The sequence below is a fragment of the Mus pahari genome, chromosome 11, assembly GCF_900095145.1.
Source record: "Mus pahari chromosome 11, PAHARI_EIJ_v1.1, whole genome shotgun sequence".
Classification (NCBI taxonomy): Eukaryota; Metazoa; Chordata; class Mammalia; order Rodentia; family Muridae; genus Mus; species Mus pahari.
Genome location: NC_034600.1, coordinates 66,105,956 through 66,131,260, shown reverse-complemented (window position 1 = coordinate 66,131,260; position 25,305 = coordinate 66,105,956). Strand labels below are relative to the sequence as shown.

At 36.7% G+C, this 25,305-nt stretch overlaps 1 protein-coding gene and 1 pseudogene across 3 annotated transcripts in view; both read right to left on the bottom strand.

The window, feature by feature from the left end:
• Positions 1-25,305, bottom strand: part of Cdh12 (cadherin 12) — a 1,034,353-nt gene that overhangs the window by 773,738 nt on the left and 235,310 nt on the right. The window lies entirely within an intron of this gene.
• Positions 891-2,299, bottom strand: LOC110329013 (annotated as a pseudogene). Its single transcript, XR_002380901.2, has one exon. The product of XR_002380901.2 is annotated as a fructose-bisphosphate aldolase A pseudogene (transcript).

Here is a 25,305-nt window from a genome sequence, read left to right as displayed (position 1 = left end):
AAACATTTTTTTCAAATACACATCTCCTCAGAAGAAAAATTAAACTCTTATTTAATTTAACTTAATCTTTCCTAGCTTATAAACATCTTTTTTCTTCTTCATCTTTTTTTTTTTTTTTCGTTGCTGTAGTTTAGGTTCAGAGTTCAATTAGTGAAATTATAGTGTTCGTTCCCTGTGGTGCCTGCCTTTTAAATAAAGCAATTTAAGCAAGAAACAGCTTTGTGAGTGATTATATTTATCTCAGCATGCATTCTACTTCTCTCTGGTTTAGCTAATTTGAGATTTAACAAAGGCCCAGGGCTTATATAAATTCTGCACACTGTACTGTTTAACATTAGTATCCAGGCTCAGCTCCACTGACAGTTTCATTCTCTACATGGGATTCATGGTACAAAAGGTGTATTCAACTCAAAGCAAGGGGCATGTAGACATTGGCGTGGGATATTCCCTCATGCTGACAGGCACGTGTGACACTGCTTCTAGGCTAAGAAGAACAAAGGCAGACAAATAACGAAAATCAACATTAATGAACAGTTAGAAGTCAAGAGATCAAAAATTTATTTTTCTTCTTGATTCATCTTCAAATGTATTCAAAGGTAATTCCGGAATTTGGTTTACCCACAACCATGTTCCTTCTTCCATATGTAAAATGATACTTGCAGGTTAAGCTGGTTACTGACTTGTATGCAGCAAATTACAGTTGATAGCAGTTGTGATGTGATGGTATGTGCCTGGTCTTTTTGTTGTTATGCAGTATTTGCCTGATATCGTGTTGTTTCTAATGAGAGGCAGAGTTCGGGTTTGAGAGACTGGGTGGGACAATGGGAGGAGAAACTACAGTTGGATGATACAAGAAGAATAAAATATATTTACATTAGTTTTCATTACTATTTTTCCCCCTTAAATATTGTTTATTGGCAGTGGGCTGGAAGGGATGGCAGATTTAGCATTCACAGACAACACCACACACCCGAGGGCAGCAGCAAGAGTGATGGGAAAGAGCCTGAAGGCCCCTCTTCAATAGCAAGTGGTAGGCAGGGGCCTGGAGTGTTGATGGAGCAGCCTTAGATCAGCTCTCGTTAGTAGGCATGGTTAGAGATGAAGAGAGATTCACTGGCTGCGGCTCCAGACTGGCCACTTGGGGTATACTTTCCTTGACAAATGAGGCTGTTGGCCAGGGCTCGCTTGATGTACTCCTGCTGGGCTGTCTTAGGTTCTCCTTCTTCCCACCCCAGGCCTTTAGAGCAGAGGCCTGCAGGGCTCGGCCATAGGAGAAAGTCAAGGCCCATGGCTTCAGCAGGGGACACTTGTTGATGGCGTTGAGGTTGATGGATGCCTCTTCCTCACTCTGCCCTCCAGACAGGAAAGTGACCCCAGTGACAGCAGGGGGCACTGTGCGACGAAGTGCTGTGACCATTGCCATGGCAATCTCCTCATTAGAAAATTTCTGGGTGCAAGCATGGCCAGGGGTGACCATGTTGGGCTTCAGCAATGTGCCTTCCAGATAGACATGGTGATCGCTCAGAGCCTTGTAGACGGCCGCCAGTACCTTCTCAGTTACATACTGGCAGCGCTTCAAGTCATGGTCCCCATCAGGGAGAATTTCAGGCTCCACAATGGGTACAATGCCATTCTGCTGGCAGATGCTGGCATAACGGGCCAGAACATTGGCATTTTCCATGATGGCCAGGGCTGAGGGAGTATGTTCCCCAATCTTTAGCACACAGCGCCACTTGGCAAAGTCAGCTCCATCCTTCTTATACTGGGCACATTGTTGAGATAGCCCATCCAGCCCTTGGGTAGTAGTCTTGCCATTGGTCCCTGCCAGAGGCACCACACCCTTATCTACCTTAATGCCCACAACACCACCCTTGGACTTGATAGCTTGGGGGAAGGGACGTCCATCATCTGCCTTATGGTACAGTGTCTCTTGGAAGAGGATCACCCCCCCCACCCCCCAATGCAGGGATTCACGCGGTCGTAGGCAGTCAGCAGCAGCTGGCGGTAGAAGCGCCTGTTCTCCTCCGTGTTCTCAGTGCCAATGGACTGCAGGCGCTTGGCAATGCTTCCAGTGGACTCATCTGCAGCCAGGATGCCCTTGCCCGGAGCGATGTCAGACGGCTCCTTCTTCTGCTCGGGGGTCAGTGCTGGGTACTGGTATGGCATGGTGCCAGTGGCAGTGCTCTCCTGGCTCAGGACGGGGTGGATCTGCCTGGTACTCCAGTGGGTAGGCGAAAGGACTAAGGAGCGAACGCGGCTAGGGTCACCCGAACCTCGTTCTGCTGCGCGTTCCAAGAGAACGCAGTCTATTCAGCTGGGGTAGGGGGCACTATTTTTTATATTATTATTTGTTGCCCCTAGGAGGACTGAAGGTCTGGGGATGTGGCCAGAATATTGGACTCCCTGCCTTTTCCCCTCTTACTATGTGTGAGTGAAAGTCAGTATGTTCTCGCATGCTGCTTTGGCACAAAAATGGAGAGGATGGGATTCAATAATATAGTGTTATGCTCCTGAAAACATCTGCCCAGCTATCTTTGGATAGCATATCACATTTTCCAAGACACAGTGTGGTTGTATCTGCCATGAAATAACTAAAAATGGGAAAAGAAAGAAAAACAATGATTTTATACATTAACAGGGCCAGATTTTTAAGCTAGTTAAATGGTACGGTACATGAAAAGAAATTACCACTTATAACATGAATAAAGTAGTGCCAACTAGAGTAATAGCTAAATTTTATTTCTTTTCAATAGTTATAATTGGAGGTTTTGCATGGGTAATACATATAATTTAAAAATGATGCACAGTTTTGTTCTAGTTTCATTCCTGTGGTTGTCATAAGATACCCGACAGAAAGAAACTTATGATTGAAAAGATTATATTTTAATTCATAATTCCAGGTTACAGTGTCGTTGTGAGGAAGATGAATTATGAACTTCAAGCAACTAGTTATATCTCATTAACAGCCATGAGCAAATATTTTAAAAATATGTGTATGCTTATTTCTTACTTGTATTTAGCTCTCTGTCTCCATTCTTAACAGGTAGGAGTGCCCTTCCTAGGCAATACTTTCATCCACACCTAGCTGGCTTTTCTACAGCATTTAATATATACATCCCCATGCCCATAAATATAAAATATTCTCTTATTGATATTTTACTCCCAGATGGTTTTATATCATGTAAAGTTAACAAGTGAACTCCTTCAAACTTAAAAATATTTTTCTTCATAGAACTTGTATGTCTAACTTTATGCCACAATAGAACTCCACACTGTTTCTCAGTCTCCCCAGAACATCAAAAACTGTTATTATTAGGTTATTTTTATATTCTGTATTGTTTTATCTTCCATATAGGCCATTCAGAAATACATGTTCACATCACTGAATTTACCATATTGTATGTATTTTCCCAGGTGTTTTTTTCTAATTACCTGTATATTTCATATTAAAATGCATCCATTAATCTAATGTAGCAGTAAAGAATCAGTTATAAAAATATCAAAATAATCCATTTTCACAGTGTGAATTTTATCCTATTCTATTCACAACAGATTGAAAATATTTGCTATCAGCATACACCAGCTGACATGAAGCACCCAACACATATACAGCAGAGGAATTCCGGGTCTTGGATCAGTCATAGAAGATGCACCTAACCCTCAAGACACCGGAGGACTCAGGGAGTTTAGAGGTCTGGTGGGGTGGGGGCTGGGGGTGGGAGGGGAAACATCCTCATGGAAACAGTGGGACAGGGAGGACATATGGGGTGTGAAATATTTGGAGGGTGAACCTGGAGGGGAATAAAGTTTGGAGAGAAAGAAAGAAAGAAAGAAAGAAAGAAAGAAAGAAAGAAAGAAAGAAAGAAAGAAAGAAAGAAAGAAAGAAAGAAAGAAAGAGATCAAGAAAAATATTTGCCTGCTGCCTTCATGTTCCTTCTTCCTACTAAAATTCTTGAGAAACTTAAATTCTGCACAACGTGGAATGTGTATCTTCACCTTTATGAGAAAATCTGAAGTTGTTTCTACAAGAACATGTGGCACAGGAAGGGTTGAAAGGGGAGTGAAATAAAAGGTCAGGGTGGAGGAGGGAAGACGATAATGAGAGAAAAGGAACAACTGATCAAACTGGTATTTACCTGGATGTTTCATTGCTACTGCCTAGATTTCAAAAGTTCTAGAATGTGCTATGCATCCTACTAGATGAGAAGTGTAGTTAATTCTTCAAAGATCATAGGAGGGATCACACTTATATTATCCTTTTAAATTGATATGATATTAAAATAATGCTGAATGACTTACGAGTAAATAGAAACCCTGCATCACACTCTTCTCTAGGTGCAGGGATCATTTTGGAAGGAGGGACAGAAGGATTGTAAGAGCAAGATATTTTGGAAACAAGGAATCAGAGCTTTATAGACACAGCAGGGAAGATGCACACAAACCCAAAGGGGTTATGATAGAGCTTACAATACTTAGACAAGCTCAAGCCAGATAAAGCCCAGCCTCATGGAGAGGGATGGTTATGGAGTCTCACATCCAACTGAAGAGGTATTGGCAATAGTTAACTTCTTATAGGGCATCCATTTTCCATAAGGATGTGGTCCCTGGTAAGTTGATCATGCTCCCAGAAAATGCCCAGATGCTAAAGAGTACATGAGAGGCACAAGTCTGAAGGAAGAGGTTTTTAAAAACTAAAATTGTAAATTCTGATTGATAGATAAGCAGCAAAGATCTGGGAAGCTTTACAGAGTGAGTATAATCACAATATTTTCTATGAAATTCTCAGAGATCTAATTTTGAAAGGACCAGATGAGAGCCTTCATTGCCCTATCTTTTCTTTTCTTTCTTTTCAGGATCTTAAAATTCATCAGTTAATGGTAAGTGACACTGTTGAGCTACACCTAGACTTTAATTTTCATTTTCTTAATTATGAAAATTATTTCATTAGAAATTTTATTATGAATTACTCTTTAGTCTAAAGATGCTTGGGCATCCTGACTTCACAAAACCTCTTGTAATTCTATTATGATATCATCCAAGCCAGGATGAATTAAGTGTCGTTTGAACTTTTCACACCAGCGATCAGGAACGTGAGCATGAACTTTCTAAGTTAGTTATTTGGTCTCTTCTGTTAGGGAATTAAGGAAACTTCATACTGGATCTGACTCTGCTCATGCTGTGCATGTCTTTCTGCTGGGGGGTTTCATCTTCCACAGAAGTGTCAAGGTGGTGTTCAGAAAAGTAAAGACATGCAGTAAGGCAAATAGATGAACAGTACAGGAAACTCTTGAGACTCTGAGCACACAACTAATAACATAATTCCCCTACGAGGACTAGAAACAATGCAGAAAGCTGAAGGAGGATTCTAAGCCATTTTAAAGTTAAACGTTTTCTCGATCAACCATTTAAGTAGGAGTTTATATTTGATTGTGAGCAATACGTTGACCACTTTCATCAGTGAATGCATAGACACTCCTCTAATACTAAATTGGAGGATTAATTTGAGGCTCAAAAAAAAAAAAGTGCCAGAAAAACTATTTAAATTGGGGTATCAGAGTCTCTCAATAGTTACGACACAGGAAACAAGATGAGAAATTTAAAATCAATTATTGATATTTTAAAAATCCACTCATATAAACACAGAGAGGAGAACTTACTTAAGAAAAGTCGATGAGGTTTAATTGACCACATGCCTTGGCAAGTCAACACTATGGGGCTTTTGCTAAAATAATAATGAAATAATAGGATCCTTTAATGGAAGGATGCTGTCTAAATCAATTTAGTTCTGCTGCTGTTTGTAACATATTTAGGGTTTATTTGCCCTGGGATATCAGGCTCTCTAGCAAGATAATCTAAAATGAAACAGTAAGGCACTTCACTGTGGTTCTAAATGGGAAAGAAAGAGCTTAGGTAAATAAAAAGCCACCAAGGCTATAGAAATTTAACTCTAAAAATGAAACGATTAGTAGTTTCCAAAGAATTCTACTCATTCTTTTTGTAAAATGTGAAAACAATATAAACATCTATTGATCATGGTTATTATGAAATATTATAAGTTAAATACCGTTCATCCCCAAGATCCCATTTATCAAATAGAAAGCACTCAGCTTAGGTGGGTAACATAAATACTCCACCTGTCAGTGTGAGTGCTGTTATCATAGAGTGACCCATGTGATCATATGTCCTTATGTGTTCTTGCTCAGCACTGGTATGTTTATATATAATGTAATCTTTCCTTTGAAATTTTATAAAGCTGGAGCCATATTATGTGTGTAGTTTTGTTTTATTGCATTATCATTTTCAATAATTAAAAAATTAAATCAATATTTCAAAATTTTCTGTGAATCTATATTGTGATATGCATCTTATATTTGTATGTATGTGCGGATGTATTGCTGTTTATAATAGATTTAAAAATTAACCAATATGTCAAAGCACAGGTAATAATGTTAGATGGCCAGTCATAATGGGAGACTTTTAATACCTACGCTATGGTTCATAGAACATTACAGGAAAGTTTGAAGGGAAAGAAAACAAGGGCTGAAAGAATGGAGGTGTGATATGAAATGTGATATACAGTGTGACAGGTCAAACTCTTGTACTCTTGAGATTATCTGATGTGATTATCTACGCAGCAAGTATTTTACAAGATGTTCTGTGAGTATTGCATTCTGGATAAATAGAATGACTTATGAGTTCCTATCCCCTTTCTGGATAGACATACTGATAAAGGTTTCTGGGGGAGAAAGAATGAATTTTCTCCAGTAGTGTTGACACTGAATAGATGAATATTCGACTGTAAAGACATTCTTTCTTGAGCACCTGTAGCTCCTGGAAATTAAGACCCTGATCAGAACCCATTGGGTATAAAAAGAAAGTGAAAATCACTAGAAACGGGCTTAGTTATGGAAACAGGAAGGGTATTAGCACAAAGTGATATTTGATTGCAATTCACAAACTGGGAGGGTAGAGATGGGCAGAACCCTGAGTCTTGTTGGTAGGCAAGAAAGCCTAAATGTAATGAGTACATAGCAAGTTAGTGAGGAACACCTAAGAATTTCCTCTGAGCTCAACAGGCCCTTGCATCTGCACATAGACATGCAACCACATACACACATACAAACACATAACCAGCAGTACTCATACAGAATACTATGTTTAAAATCAAGAAATCTAAATCACACCTAAAAGTCTGTTGAGACATAGGACAAAAATGAAACTGAGATTTTAGGTCAATTGTAGTAGTATGTTATAAGTCATAATAAGAAACATTAAACCATAGATTGAAAATTGATTTAAGTAGTTTATTTGAGAGCTTGTAAAAAAGGGCACAGAAGAGGGTTAAGGATAAATTATGCAAATCAAAACTGGAATCCAAAAAAAAAAAGAGCCAAACAAGCATTAACTCACTGTCTTAGTCAGGGTTTCTATTCCTGTATAAATATCATGACCATGAAACAAGTTGGGGAGGAAAAGGGTTTATTCAGCTTACACTTACTGCTGTTCATCACCAAGGAAGTCAGGACTGGAACTCAAACAGGGCAGAAACAGGAGATGATGCAGAGGCCATGGAGAGATGTTCTTTACTGTCTTGTTTCCCTTGGCTTGCTCAGCCTGCTCTCTTATAGAACCCAAGACTACTAGCCCTGAGATGGCACCACCCACAAGGGGACCTCCCCCACCCCAATCACTAATTGAGAAACCGCCTTACAACTGGATCTCTTGGAGGCATTTCCCCAACTGAAGCTCCTTTTTCTGTGATAACTCCAGCTGTGTCAAGTTGACACAAAGCTAGCCAGTACAATTGACCTCTTGTCAACTTGACACACAAACACATCACTAGTAAGCCTCAACCCTTACTTTCTTATTCATCCCCAAGATCTACAAATCTTTAAAAGTCCCACAGTTTTTACATATTAAAAGTTAAATCCTTTAAAAATATCCAGTATTTTTTAAAATTCAAAGTACCTTAAAATTCAAAGTCTCTTTCAATAAAAAACTTCCTTCAGGAGGGAAAAATATCAGGGCACAGTCACAATCAAAAGCAAAAATTAAACTCCAACCATCCAATGTCTGAGATTCAACTCACGATCTTCTGGGCTCCTCCAAGGGCTTGGGTCACTTCTCCAGCCATGCCCTTCGTAGCACACACCTTGTCTTCTCAGCTCCAGCTCCAGCTGCCTGTACTCCACTGCAGCTGCTGTTCTTAGTGGTCATCTCATGGTACTGACATCTCCAAACACTGCTGTCTTCCTCTGTAACTAGGCTTTAGCAACAACCTCTCATAGGTTCTCTTCATGGTGCCAAGCCTCAGCTCCTTTGCATGACCCCTTCTGTCCTGGACCATCAATTGCAACTGAGGCTGCACCTTCACCAATGGCCTTCCATGGCCTCTCACAGTGCTGAGTCTCAGCTGCTCTGTGCGACCCCTTCATGCCTTCAAAACCAGTACCACCTGAGTAACTCTTACACATTACTAAGTCCAGCCATAGCACAAGGTATAACCTTGGCTATCTCTGGAACACAGCTTCTGTGCTCTCAGAAAACACTTCCCAGAAGATGTCACCTCAATGATGNTGGTCTCTTCTTAATTACAGCTAATTTCTTAGCTCCAGCTAACCAGCATCAATAGTCCCAGTAATGCAAAGATTTTGCTTTAGTAGTTCTGGTATCTTGTTAATCACAGCTGATTCTTCAGTCCCAGCTAACTAGAACCATAGAATCTCCACAATCAAAATATCAATGGCCCTGAAAAAGCATCTTTAATCTCCCTCTGAAATGTCACAAGCCAGGCCTCCATCTTCAGCACTGTTGTCAACATAATCTTCCAAGCTCCTACACAACATCCCACAGAATTCTTAACACTAAATAGATCTTCTAGCCAAAAGTTCCAAAGTCCTTCCACAGTCCTCCCCAAAACATGGTCAGGCTGTCACAGGAATACCCCACTATGCTGGTACCAATTTGTCTTAGTTAGGGTTTCTATTCCTGTACAAACATCATGACTTGGGGAGGAAAGAGTTTATTAAGCTTGCACTTCCATACTGCTGTTTATCACCAAGGAAATCAGGACTGGAACTCAAGCAGGGCAGAAAGCAGGAGCTGATGCAGAGGCCATGGAGAGATGCCCTTTCCTGGCCTGCTTCCCCTGGCTTGCTCAGCCTGCTCTCTTATAGAAGCCAAGACTACCAGCCCAGAGATGACACCATCCACAAGGGGCTCTCCACCTCTTGATCACTAATTGAGAAAATGCCTTACAGCTGGATCTCATGGAGGCATTTCCCCAACTGAAGCTCCTCTCTGTGATAAATCCAGCCTGGGTCAAGTTGACCCAAAACTAGCCAGAACACTCACGTAGGAATACTTGATAAGCAAATCATCTGATCAGCTCAGATTCAATAACAACGACCTTTATGGCTTTCTCCTTCTACAACATTGAAACAGCTTCTGCTGCCACCATCAGATCTCAGTTTTCCACTGGACGGTACCTTCACTCTCCTTATCCAGCCTCAGCTCTGTAAGCACCCCATCACTCTCTTATATTACATCACTTTAGTTTTAACCATGAAAACACTCTCATTATATTATAAACATTCTAACACACTGCCATTAAGGAATGTTTGCTTGGGCTAGAGGTGTTTTATGACCCTTTAAAAACTGCCTCTAGTTTGGGCGGTGCCTAGTTTCCCAGCACTGCACAGATTAGCCTTTGCTAGTTGATTGTTTTGACTAATGCAATGGGAATGGATGTAGTTTAAGACTTGGTCAATGTCTCTGTCAGTTTATGGGCCTTTTTGTTTTGCTACCATGGTGTGTCATTTTGTCCTCTATTCTTGCACTCCTTACATTTTGTTTTGCTTTTTTCCCCTTCTATAGCTACAATTTTTCATGTAAGAACTCACAGAGTCCAGTCAAAAGTTCAAAAATAACTAACTATGAAAAATGTGATGTCTGACTACTGACCCCTTTTGAATCACATGAGAGATTTTCCCCTGTTGGCAGGGTACTTTTCCAATTGGCTCATCCAACATTTAACAACTGTTAATATCTTGCTGAGTTAGTGTACTGATTTATGCTTACTCTCCCTCTTCTGCGTCCTGACATCTCAGTAGTTTCACATGTCAAGATTTACATCTCAGTCCATTTCTCTTTCCAAATCTATTCACATTTAACTTCCTTGTGTAAATCACACTGGATTTTATTTCTTATCTTGATATTATCTATCTTCTTTTGTAATGACTTCTAAAATCACCTAACAAATTTAGTACTCTACTGTAGCTTGTTAGTCATGGGACAACATCACTTCAGAGCCTGTGGACACTCAAATTTACCAAGTCATTGATCAACTAAGACAAATACAGCATAGTAATAAAATGCATTAGTCAATGGGAACATATATTCACAGAATAGAAAATCTGTGCAGTGCCTTTGTGTGTCCTTGATAAGTAAGAGTGTATTCTAGTATCTGTTCCTCTAAGTATGTGCATAGGTGTTTGCAGATGTGAGGACAGGAGGTAAATGCCAGGTGAATTCCACAGTCACTCTCTACCATATTGTGTGAGATTGCATCTCAATCTGACTGAACCTAGAATTTCTAGGTTCAGCTTAGCCTGTTTGTCCAATGAAGATACTGGATCCACCTGTGTCTTGGTCTTAAGATGCTTGAAAATGTGCCCTACTTTTACATAGGTGCTAGAGGTTAGGCATCTCTCCAAAATTATTCATAGTGTTTCTATAGCATTCTGTGCACCAAAGAATAAATTATAAAGCTTATTTTTAAAAAAAAAAAAAAGTGAGAACTTGCTTCTTTTTAAAGCATTTTCAGGAGTGCTTGATACTGGAAAATTTTATAAGACATAGGTTTTCATAGACTACAGGACCCTGTAGGAGGACCAGCAGTTTCAATAACCCTGGACCCCCAAGAGCTCTCAGACACTGGACCACCAACCAGGAAGCATACACCAGCTGATATGAGGTCTCCTACACATATGCAGCAGAGGACTGCAGGGCCTGGGTTCAGTCAGAGAAGATGCACTTAACCCTCTAGGGACTGGGGGCCCCAGGGTGTTTAGAGGTCTGGTGGTATGGGGGCTGGGGGTGGGGTGGGAACATCCTCATGAAGACAGGGAAGAGGTATGGGATGGGGAATAGACTGGGAGGGGGATAAAATCAGGAGTGTAAAAAAAAAAAGATGAAATAAAATTTAAAAGAGAAAGAAAGAAGCAAACAAACAAAAGAAATGAGATAAAATTGTACAAGCAATACCACAAACTTCTAGAGCCATGAAGTGGAAGGAGAGAACCAACACCCACAAGTGTGTGTCATAATCCGATCTCCACACTTGCATCACAACTCATGCTCAATTCCCATGACACAAAATTACATAAATAAAACTGTAGTAGAAAAAAAGAAATTTTATTATACATGTTTTTGGCTCTTTTAAAACTGTACTTGAAAATTATGATTCCCCCCAAAGGAGAAGAAAAATACATATAAATCATCGCATATCCATTATTTTGAATTCAGCACAAATTATACAATGTTGCTTGAAATTATAGGTTTATGTACTGTCTGATTAGAAGCACACTGATTTGGAATATTTTAAAGAGTATAATTTTCTAACATAAAATATGCAAATATTTAATATAAAACTGATTACAGAGCTAAATTTGCAAAATACTGTTTCCTAGAGATTTTCACCCAGAAAGCACTCATTAATGATTTTTTAACAAACCCTCTGTAGAAAGATACATTTTTAAAGTTTTATCTCCAAATTGTAACCTGTTAAATGTGTTCCAAATAGTAAAAATGTAAAAGAATAACATGATTATTTATCTTCCAAGAATGCTTGTGACATTACAGTTATTTTATTTTAGGGACAATGTCTACAGACTGTGATGGAGCTTATATTCTATGATAATTTTAGAATGGAACCTACTTATTTTCAGTAGATGTCAGTACACCAAGATTCTTGAGGTGATTCAGCTCATTTGTAGTCTGAGTGGTTCTGTCTTTTAACCTCTGAAGTCCCCCTTACCCCATTCCAGTTCCACTAAACCTCTCTCTTGTCTCACACATTTTCTTGAGAGAATAGCAATGTGTTTTATTCTATTGGAGGCTTGTCCTGGGTATAATTGTAAAATCTGTCTTTTTCCAATTATGAGCAGTGTTCTATAAATTCTTTGGGGCATATTCGTTTTGAGCAGTGTGCCCATAACTCGCATTAATGTTGCCCATTTGTGCATGATCTACTGCTTTCCCTTTTAAGTGACTCCAGCTTTTCCCTAATGCAGATTTCTTTGTATTCTTCTTATTTTCCCTTACCTATAGGCAATCTCTCATAAATGTTTTGCATATAAGCCACTTATTACATTACAAACTAAACTAATAAGAGACCAACCACGTTTTCAAACTGTGGAATATTATACTTTGGTAGATACTATAGGGATGCTCCAAAAAACCTAACACAAGAGCATAGACACCTGAAAATGTCAATGTAGACTGAAATAAACCTACTTCACAAATGACTAGCACAGAGGGCTCAATGGAATAACAATTTATATTTATTGCTGACACTGACGTTATATTTATCTTACTTTATTGCTGGGAATAGAAACCATAATCAAGTATAACTCTTATAAAGAAGAGAATGTAACTAGTGGCTTGCTTGCAGTTTCAGAGGTTTAGACAACCATTCCAGGGACCAGGTTGGCAAGAATGTCAGTATGGTGCTGGATAAGTACCTGAGACCTATATCTTGACCTGAAAGGAGAGAGAGAGAGATAGAGAGAGAGAGAGAGAGAGAGAGAGAGAGAGAGAGAGAGAGAGAGAGAGAGATTGTGTCTTGTACAGAGTTTTAAAATCCCAAGCCCTCACTGTTCTTTGAAAATGGTCATACATTCTAACACTTCTAATCCATTCAAATAGCACCACTCCCATGTGACTACATTTCAAATATATTAGCCTATTGGGGCCATACCTATTCAAGCCACCAAACTAATTAAGCATTTAGTAATAAATATAATATATGTTGACATTCACACAGCAACCAAATGTATAAAATACAAGGAAAATGGACAAAGTATAACCTTCTACATATGAATTTCAGATAAACAGATTGTATGAGAACAGACAAAGGAATAAAAATTGGGGGAATATTTTTTTGGGGAGGATTAATACAATGGATTTGGAACTCAGGGAATCATTTACTGATCAATAGTCATTTCAAAGAGGTTAGCCACATACAAGAAAACACAGATAATAAATAACCCAAGATAAGCAAGTCAACAGAGGTGAAATATATATTCAAACACACACGCACACACACACACACACACACACACACACACACACACACACAAACCCTTATCAACACCAGCCACCAACAACAACAAAATAAAAGGATTCAACAAGCACCTCATATTGGTATATCTTAAAATCAATGGTCTCAATTCCCCAATAAAAAGGTAGAGATTAGTGGAATATATGTGAAAACAGAATCCATCCTTCTGATGCATCCAAGAAATATACATTAACATCAAGGATAGAGATCACCTTAAGGTTTAAGGATGGAAGAAAGTATTCTAAACAAATGGACCTAAGCAGTAGATTGTGTAGCCATTTTAATATCTGATGAAATTTACTTCAAAACAAGTAATTAGAAGAGATAGGGAAGAATACTACGTTCTTATCCAAGGAGATATATACCAAGAGGTTATTGCAATTCTTTCTTTCTTTCTTTCTTTCTTTCTTTTTTTTTTTTTTTTTTTTTTTTTTTTTTTTTTTTTTTCTTTTTGAGACAGGGTATCTCTGTATTCTTTGCATAAACCTGGCTGTTCTGGAACTCACTTTGTAGACCAGACTGGCCTCAAACTCAGAAATCCACCTGCCTCTGCCTCCTGAGTTCTGGGATTAAAGGCATGCACCACCACACCCGGGTGGATATTGCAATTCTTAACATTGAAAGACTAAATACAAAGACACCCAAGTTCATCAAAAGAATACTACAATTTAAAGCACATATTAACCTTCACACATATTAACCTGATATTGGGAGACTTCAACACCTCAACTCTCTAATAGACAGATCATCCACACAAATTAAACAGACATATCGGAGTTAACTGATACTATAAACTAAGTGGGCCTAAGAGACATTTTACATAATATTTTATTCTCAAACAAAAATATTTACCTACTTCTCAGCATGTCATCGATCTGTCTCCAAAACTAATAATATCAACAACAGCATATTAACAGAAAACTTACACCTCGTGGAAACTGAATGACCTACTACTGAATGAGAAATGGATCAAGACAGAAATTAATAAAGCAATTAAAGACTATGTTGAATGAATGAGAATACACAAAATATAAACTAATGTGATGCAATGAAATCAAAAATGAATGTGTAAGACTGTCCCACCACTGGCCATCCTGTGTCACCAAATGAAGCTTCCAGTACTGAGATGTGCATACCTCTAATTTAGTTGTTGATCAAAGGGATATCATGGGACTCTTCAAACAATCCAGGCTGATGTACTAACTGTAGGTTACTGTCTGTACAGAAAAGTAGAGCTGATAACTCCATAAAGTCTTCACCACTATGTTCTAGTGTCTTTGATAGAAGAAGGTTCTCTGCATGCTACCAAACAAACCAACCAACCAACAAACAAACAAACAAAAAAACCAACCAGCCACAATTTCCTATGATTGACAAGTGTCTTGAATAAAAGACACACTATAAAGGTTCCAAAAAGCTTGTAGCAGAAACCAACTAATATCTGATTAGGAACACTCTATGAAATGGAACTCATCATGGCACTTCTTGGAAGATCAAGAACCGGAGATTTAGTATAAAATTAAATCCAATAGAAAAATAAGTAGTAATAAAATGACTCTGAGTGACATATGCTTTGCTCATAGGTCCCTTACTTAACCATTATTACCTAAGCTTCCTCCTGCAGCAGATGGGAACAAACACTGGAACCAACAGCCACCCATTACACAGAGAGTGAGAGACCTTTGAAAACTTATATAATTCCTCACCTCAGGGCACAGGAACCTCTGGATTTTCAGATCCAGAGAGGATGGAACCCACGAAGAAAAGAGGCACTCTAAGTCAATAGGATGCAAGCACAAGAGAACTCTCAGAGACTGAGCTAGCATACACAGGGCATGCAGGGTCTGCACCAAGTGGGGTCCTAGAACTGAAAGTAGAAAGACACATGCTCCCATGCCTAACCTAGATGCCATCTCTATTTAATAATAATTTACAAGTGAAAAATTAGTATTCTTTGAGGCAGTCTCACTCAGGAAACAAAGTACAATTCTTAAGTGTAGGCTGCATGTCCAGCAATGCATGGTCAACAGGAACCAACCCAATGGAGTCATTTGTAGTTCCTTTCAAAATAACCTGTGAGTGTTATCTTGATTTGTAATTTCATTGTATTTTCAGTCTTATTTATATCTATTTTATCTATTTTATGCACCCTATTTTACCCTATTTTATGCACCTTTTGTGTATAAAGTATGGTTTCTAGTTTAGTTTTCTTACGGGATTACTAAGAGCAAGTGGGCCTTTGAATCTATATTTAATTCCTGTGCCTTTCCTTGCTATTTATTGTTGTTTCCTCTTCAGATGCGACAGGCTTTGTTTTATCTTATTTTGTTTTATTATTGTCCCTAGAAGTCTGTTAGTTTTCTAATGAGTGACAAAAACAAATCAGATTCTGATTGGAGGGGAAGAGGAGGAGGAGGAATACAAGGAGACAACCCATAATCAGGATATAGCATTCGAGAAAAAATGTTTCACAAAAGAATTAATTTCCCTCTAAATTAAAAAAAAAATGCCATTCTGTCATTTCCATTTTACTGTTGAGAATATATTATTAGTCTGTAAATAAATTTGTCCTTTGATTATGTGGTAAGAAATTTTAAGCACCTTTTATCCTGAGTGTAGACAACATGACAAATTACTGTTTCCATTTGATCTAATTGTAGTAAACTTACATTTTACAATATTCAATATTTCACACTATATTCTAATTACCAATTGTGTCCAAACACCAGGTCAGTGATATTGTTCCTTACTTCCCTCTAGAGCAAAAAAACTTCAACAATATTTTCCTCAATTCATCTGCACTGATACAGTGGTATAGATATTAACTAAGTATTCCACAATTATGAAAAGATACAAAGGCAACTCATAGAAGATAAAACACTTAATCAGCACACTGACACACTTCTCCCAAGGAGGACATCACTGCTCCAACAGTGCCACACTTCACTTCCTAAACCTTCTAATCCTTTCAAAGAGTTCCACTCCCTGGTGACCATGCGGTCAAATATATAAGCCTCTGGAGGTAATTCTTCTGCAAACTATGAAGGATACAGTAGAATGGTTTCTTTGTAGAAGTATATCAGAACCCTGACTTATCAATGAATATAAAGGACTTATAAATGAATAGATATGGATTCATAATGACACTATACATGTGATTATGGTTCTAGAATTTTTTTTTTTTGGTCTGTCTTCAGTGTGGTGCTTTCAGAAGATTGTATTTTGCCTGTGACACAACCTAATATGGTATACAAGCCATAATTTCTTTAATTATCATATTCTCTTTATCTCCTACCTCAAGTTTTTTCCATAAACATGCACTAATGGAATACACACTATATAGGTAAATCAGCATATGCTGCTTAAATTTTTGAAAGCATATTCTGAGCGTGAGCAAACCTTCTCACCTCCGTCTCAAACTTGCTTAAATCAACGGTTCTCGACCCACTCCTCTCTACCCCACCCCCATCCTGGGTTAGGATAGCTACCTGAATCTTTAACAGGTAGCAAGAGAAATGAAAAGTAACTGTGGGTATTCATAATTCCAACATGTGTCAAAATTGTTCATCCTGTGGCGTAAGAAATAATACTGTGAACAGGAGTCTGAAAGACCATTTTGGGGAGAAAGATCATGGCAATTACAGCTCACTGACTCAATGTCCCTAGCTGATTTCTCATTTTAAATCCTTGCTTAAAATTACAGAGCTAACCGCTCCTCTCTAGGGTGTAAACTCCAGCATTCATTTTCAAGAAGCAAATTTGATCTTCACCCAAGTACTCTATATCTCCAGTGTGAGAAAACACACATTTGAATATTTTTCTTTTTTCCTTTTTTTTTTATTTTGAGTTCACAATTTATATTTATAACACTCGAAGATAGCTATAAGAATTAGAGCCGGGTGGGGTGGCGCACGCCTTTAATCCCAGCACTTGGGAGGCAGAGGCAGGTGGATTTCTGAGTTTGAGGCCAGCCTGGTCAACAAAGTGAGTTCCAGGACAGTCAGGGCTATACAGAGAAACCCTGTCTCGAAAAACCATAAAAAAAAAAATAAATAAATAAGAATTTGAAATACTCAGAGCTCAACAGTCCAGAGAATGAATCCTTCCTTTCTTCTCTATTTTATTTTCCAATTTGTTTGTTTGTTTCTTTTTTTTTTTTCTTTTTTTAGAGGTACAATTTAGTCCTTTGATTTTAAGATGATTGTTTAGGGAAAATGGAAAAAATGATTACAATCTTATTAAAACAGGCACAGATTTTTCTGGACAGTATTACTGAAAATTCAGGGGAGTTCATCTTTATGGAAGGTTGGATCCAATTGTACAACTGTATTAGTTCCCTCATCATACCTATATATTCATATTATCTGACACTTTTGGAGGCAAAATTGATGTGTTTTCTAAATTTTTGACATTTGAAGTTAATTTTGGGAACACATTGCTTAGTACAAAAATAAGGACTGACTGTTCTCTATTCACCAAATGTTCAGAAATTTAGTGCAAAATGTCTTAAGCCTTCTTCAAATTAATGACATGTGCCTACCTTTGATTTACTTTGAGTAATATCTTTGCACAGTACTCTAATACTTAAATCACAAAATTTTAAACACGGAAGTAGCCTTTCCGTAATTTTCTGAATAATTTTTCTCTGTTCAACTGAATTACAAAACATATTATCTAGAGTTAATCCACAATATTCTGTGTTTAAACTCCTTCCTCTTTATGTAGCATTTTTATAATGTGCTTGTTAAAAAATTGTGAATTAAGCTCCAAGCAAAAACATTGTTCAAATTCTATCCAGGACCTATGTATACAATATAATATTGAGAAGCTTGACTGTTTCTGCAAGACTAAAAAGGGCTTACCTGCTTTGGGGATAGCTAATCGATCACCTTAATTCATCTACAGTTTCTGCATAGAGGAGAATTCATGTCTAGAACTCTAATTTAAGTAGAAAATACTGGAAGAGGGAAGTCATGGATCCAACAGTAGAACCACCTTCTACTTGAAATAAGTTGTTGAAATAAGTCATGTGGTTAAACTTCATTTCTAATGTTTATTTCCACAGATTGACACCGTCCTTAGCCTTGGTCATAGAGCTTCTTATTGAAGTGTAGTGGTTAATCCATGGAGTAATTCCTGCTAGATATTCTGAGAATAAGCAATGGAGGATTCCCAGTCATCAATAGAATATCTATTCCACACTTGTCCCAAGCCAAGTCTCAGAGCATCCTAATCAAAGAGGAATAGAGAATAAAGGAGCCTAAGGTTGTGAATGAGTGCAATGAGTGTTTTCTGCATCTTACATGGTTGTTGCTCATATGAAGGCATAGTAGCTGGTCTTTTTACCTGCACAAAATCTATACAAAGTCATGACATTTAACAAGTCCAAGTTGGACAATAAAGCATATCCTGAGGTCCCACACTTTATAGAGAAGCCATAAGCAGTTGCTGGTGAAAGAGGAGTTATGTTTCTTCTACGAGTGTTGACTGATAGATATCAATGCCCCTGTGGATAACACCACACTCCTGTGCATATGTGCCACACTAATTAGACACAATGTAATATTATCTGAAAAAGGGAAATTTGGGAGAAGGTAAATTGTAGTGCTCCAGGGCACTGGGGTGAAAGAAATGATGTGGTCAACATAAATGGCATACATGTATATGAAAATGTCAAAGAATTAATAAACAAGGAAATGAATAAATGTATCACTAGTCCTTATAAAACTTACTAGCCTTTGCCCACACCTATCCCAGTAGACCCACTGCTTGTTTCCCTGCAGTGCTGATACCCCTGTGTTTATCTGTCACCAGATCATTTCTCATCATTGTGATGTGCTATTTTATTCTTAATATTTATTACTAATTGAAATAACCTTACTGACACTAGGTTTTATATTAAATTTGGCAGAATCATAGGCCTATAATAGGTGTTCTGTAACATGTGGAATAGTGCCTTGTTTAGAGTAGGTAGAAGATAAAATAACTGTTTAGGTCAGTTAGCAAATAAGATATCAATGACTAAATAAATGTTTGTTCCCTTTATTAGTTTATTTTGTAAATAATGAATTTTCCACTTATATTGCTCAATTATTTTAACACATAGATTTTTGAACACAGTGACCATTTCCTTTCAAGGATAGGAAATTATTTATCTTTTTAAAGGAATAACTTCATAATGTATAATTATTTAATGAAGCATCAGAGAATCATAAAATATTTAATAAACTACTTGGATTGCTTATGCAGGAATGGAAAAAGTTCTGGATTTACTGCTAACCAACCAGATCACTGAACACTGAAAGTTTTATTTTGAATTATAGTATTATTTTTGTCCAAAGAAAATATATATTTATGGTTCTTTATAAGTTTTAAGTAAATTTTGGATTACTTAAAAAAGCATTACATAGATTTGAATATGAATACAATAAAATATGAAAGTGCTTTAGTTTATTAAACCATAAGATTACTACCCATATCATTTTACAAACATCTTTGGTTTACATATATTTATTCTTTTTACATGTATGTGAAGTGGTGAGAGGGCCTATCATAGAATGCTTGTGGAGGACCAGGAAAAGATGCTAGAATCATTTGTCTCCTTTTTCCTTGAAGGAACTGAGCATCAAACTTAGGACATTCATCTTTGATGCATAAAACTTTACCTGATGTGCAATCACAGTTTACCCCACTATATCATTTTAATCATGTAGGATTTATGATTTTTACTTTCTTTGAGTGGTTGAGAATTAACGCAATCCATTTAATTATTCCTTAATTTGTCATGGGGATATAGTAATGAACATAGAGCTTGGTTTCATTTAGAAAACTTCTTTCAAATATATTATGTACTTTAAAACATATATCTACTTCCCCTTCTTGTCTCATTTCTATCATTTCTACCCCCCTCCCTGAGAGTCCTCTTTTTTACTCAATTTTTGTTAATATAAATTATAGGCCTGTAGAATATATATATGTAATATATATATATATATATATATATATATAATGGAAGCAAACATGCAATGTCTGTCCTTCTCAGTCTGGTTGATTTCACTTAATATGATTCCTCAAGTTGCATCTATCATCCATAAAATAACATAATTTCATTGCTAGCCCAGAATAAAAGCCATTATGTATTTATGCCACATCATCTTTACTTACTCAACTTTTGATGGATGCCTAGGCTGATTTCATGATATGGCACTGAGAAATGAGCTGCAATGAATATGCATGTTCAAGGACCGTTCTTTTGCATGTTGATTTAAGTCCTTTTGATACATTCTTGGCAGTAGGATATTTAGGCTATAATAGGTATGTTTTTAATTTTATGAAGCATCTTTACTCTGATTCCCACAGTGTCTGGATTAGTATACAACTCATCACCAGAGACTACATGTTCTGTTTTCCCCATATATTTGATAGAGCTCTTTTTTTTTTTTTTTCATTATATTGTCACTGACACAGATGATAAGGATGGCAGTGTAGTTTTTTGTTTGTTCTTAATTATATCGCCACTGCTCTCCCTGAGAGGAATATATATATATATATATATATATATATATATATATATATATATATACACACACACACAATATATGCTTATAATTAGTAGGAAGATCAAAATTTAAATAAAGAAGACTCTCAATTCCTTAACCATTTCTCTTCAGAAGACAGGAGGTCTCCCAGGGTTATCAACTGCACATGATATAAGTAATTATACTAAAACTAGGCACATACCCTCATGTCAAGGCTGAATGAGGCAACCCAGTAGGAGCAAAGGGGTCCCAAATGCAGGTAGGGTCAGAGCTAGCTAAGTCTAGATTCCATTGTTAGGAGTTCCAGAAGAACTCCAAACCATACAACCATAACATATATGCAGTAGACCTAGCTCAGACCCACACCAGTTTCCTGAGTGTCACCTCAGTCTCTTGAACACCTATGATGGCAGTATATTTGGTTTTGTGGGGTCTGATATTGTGATGTCTTTGATCCCTCTGGTTCCTACTATTCTTTCTCTACCTATTCGACTGGGTTCCCCAATCTCCATCTTATATTTGACCGAGGATCTGTATTTCTCTGGTGACTAAAAGCATTGAACACTTTTTCGTGTTTATTTGCCACTTTGACTTTATCTTTTGTTCACTATCGGTTTACAACTCATGGATATTTTACCATTTCATATACAGGGACTTAAATGTTATAATATGATTCATTCCCTCTTTATCTATTTTTCATTTTTCCATTTTCTCATTTTATATCTAACTACAAAGTCTACATTGAATGCATGTGGAAAAAGTAGTCACAAAAATTGTCTTATTCATGATTTAATATATGGGGATACATTGAGTTTTATTTTTTTCAGTTATTACATTGATGACTGGACATTTATAACCTATAAATTCTACGATGATGATATGCTCCATCTATTCCAAGTTATCTCCAGAACTGGATATCAAATTATACAGAGATAATTGAAGCAAGGCATTAACATGAAATCTACATGGAGAACAATGGAGCACAGTAATAGATCTAGGAGGAATTCCATATGCAAACAGCCACATGACTTCTGAAAAAAATTTCAGAATAATATCTTCTATAATAAAGTATGATCAGAAATGCCATCATCTCCTTTTGCTTCTCCTTTTATGCCTAACAGTAGGGAAATAGATATTTCTAGAAGTTGAAATATCAGAATATACTCAACTGAGGTTTATTATCTTCTACATATCTAGTTTTCTGACTGGTAATATTAATGTTATTTCCTTCGTTGTTCGACATTCTTCTGTAGTTTCATCAAGTACTGTTGGTGCTAACTTCTACATTTATAAATTGGCTGTCAAACCTCTGAGTTTAAGATGTGAAATATTGTTCATAATGTCTAGACACATGTAATGGGTGGGAGGAGTCAAATGGACATTCTGAAGCAATATTCTTCAGATTCTTAGAATGTGAATTACTGCTTTAGAGTCTTAGAATGTGATTATCTCATAGTCAAACCTTGACCCACATTCTATGATTTTTTTTTAAAAAGTTTCTTATCCAGACCTAGTAATGAAATGTGTGTTTTCAGCATCAAATCAGATTAGCATGAAGAAAATTATACTTGGCTGGTAAAAATTATGGCAATATAAAAGCAGTTGCATTAAAATCTACTGAAGTTTATTACTTGAAGAGAGGAAAAACAAAGTAAAAATTGGAGAACTTTCCATTTTGGATGTAACCAGGATGAGTGATTTTCAGTTCCATGGGTTCAAATATGGGTCCAAATGATTCTCCTTGCCCAATTGCCTAAATACAATTTCAGTTGGTAAATGATAGGAAAAGATAAATAAATTTATTTGTACTTTAGTTGTAGTAGTTTCAATAAAATATAAATTTACTTACAGAGGATATTATCATTTCCTTTTAAAATTCTTTTTTAATTAATGAATTTACTTTTAATTTATGAGAGCTCTGTCTGTATTTTCATCTCGATGCCAGAAGAGTGCATTAGATTGCTTTAGGGATGGTCATAAGCCATGATTTGGTTGATAGGAATAGAGCTCAGAACCTCTGAAAGAGCAGCCTGCATGAGCCAGGTTATCATCTTACCAGTTTAATTTTACTTGCTTTGTAAAATAAAACTTTTCCTGGATTAGTAAAATATTTGAAAACATAACAGAATATAATTAAATGCTTATGGAATTATCTATTAAAAACAGCGAATTTATGAAATTCTTAGGCAAAATGGATGCATCTGGAGGATATCATCCTGAATGAGGTAACCCAATCACAAAAGAACATGCATGATATGCACCCACTGATAAGTGAATATTAGCCCAGAAGCTCAGAAAACTCAAGATACAATTCCCAAAACACAGGAAACTCAAGAAGAAGGATGACCAAAGTGAGGATATTTTGATCCTTCTTAGAAGGGGAAACAAAATACCCATGGAAGGAGTTACGGAGACAAAGTGTGGAGCAGAGACTGAAGGAATGACCATCCAGAGACTGCCCCACCTGGGGATCCATCCCATATACAATCACCAAACCCAGACACTATTGTGGATGCCAACAAGATCTTGCTGACAGGAGCATGATATAGCTGTCTCCTGAGAGGGTCTGCCAGTGCCTGACCAATACAGAAGTGGATGCTCACAGCCATCCATTGGATGGAGCACGGGGTCCCCATAGAAGGAGCTAGAGAAAGTACCCAAGGAGCTGAAGGGGTTTGCAGCCCCATAGAAGGAACAACAATATGAACTAACCTGTACCCCCAGAGCTATCTGGGACTAAACCACCAACCAAAGAAAACACATGGTGGGACTCATGGCTCCAGCTGCATATGTAGCAGAGGATGGCCTAGTCAGTCATCAATGGGAGGAGAGGCTCTTGTTCCTGTGAAGGTTCTATGCCCCAGTATAGGGGAATGTGAGGGTCAGGAAGCAGGAATGGGTGGTTTGGTGAGCATGGGGAGGGGAGAGGTGATATGGGGTTTTCAGATGGGAAACCAGGAAAGGGGTAATATTCGAAATGTAAATAAAGAAAACATCTAATAAAAAATAAAATAAAATACGTGATCAAATTACTTAAGAAATTTCAGTTTGGCCACAGTGAAAAATTTGTTCATTAGAACATTATTAAATATGATGCATATATGTGTGTTACATTTAAGAATGTGTATCATCTCTTTAACAATTATTTATTTATCATGCAAATAGTTTTTTGATCTTAACATGCAAAATAGGTTCAAAAGAATTGTACAACATCCACTCGTTTCCTCAAAAGAAACACATTTGACAATATCAATTCATATAATATTGGTGGATATGAATACCCTAAGTTAACTCACTATTTGAACATATTATTGTTAATAATAAAAGGAATTATTTTATTATTTATTTTAATAATAAAAGGAATCAAAATATCATTGTGGACTATATAATTTTTTTTAGTGGTATTTATTATTAACTCAGGCCCTAGAAACCTTTGGTTTAAGCTGAACTGTAGGGGTACCAGTGTTGGATAATGACCACCTGAATTATGAGGATTTTAGTACATCATACAGGATAATCTACTATATGTGAAATTTGTGAAAAACTGTAGACCACATAAATTATCATGATATTGTTATTGCCTGGTATTTATGTATCTCTAATTATCCTTTTTTACCTATGTATATCTCCAGTGTTAGAACTTATACATAGATTTATATTTGATCTCATCACTGCTTGTATAAAGGATAATTAAAAATTTATTATAAAAATGTTTGTAAAACGTTTGTATGTGATATTGCACTTCTAATGATATCTGCAATGTTGCAAATACTTATCGTTGCTTGTGATTTAATTTCTTATTTCTTCTCAAATCTCTTTAGAAAAGATATTCTCTACTTTTCACTGAATATATATTTTCTACTATTACTTTTATGTTTTTAGTTTGGTCAGCTATTTCTTGATAATTTCTATTGTCATAACTATAACTATAACTATATATCTATATCTCTATATATGTATTAACATTTTACTTTTATTTGCATAAATTTGTATGTGGCTGTAATAATCTGCATTTACTTTCTGGAAAATATAACACAAAAATGCATAATTTAAACACTTCAAATATTTAAACTCAAAGAACTTTCCTCAAGTGGATTTAAAGCAGATACATCTTCACACCCAATGAATATATTAACTCTTCACTTAATAAGGTATAGCATGTAAAACTGTTTCTATATACACAACAATATTCAAATACTCAAATATTCAAAGTTTAACTGAATATCACATTAACTAAGAAGAGGCTGTAAGGACTTTTAATCGGATTATGCTGTCACATTGCAACAGAGGTATTCCTGGGCGAATACAAAACACTATATATCAATTGGAATGGTGAAATCTTAAGAAAAATGTAAAAAGAAAATGCAAATGACCTACTGTGAGATATATATATATATATATATATATATATATATATATATATAT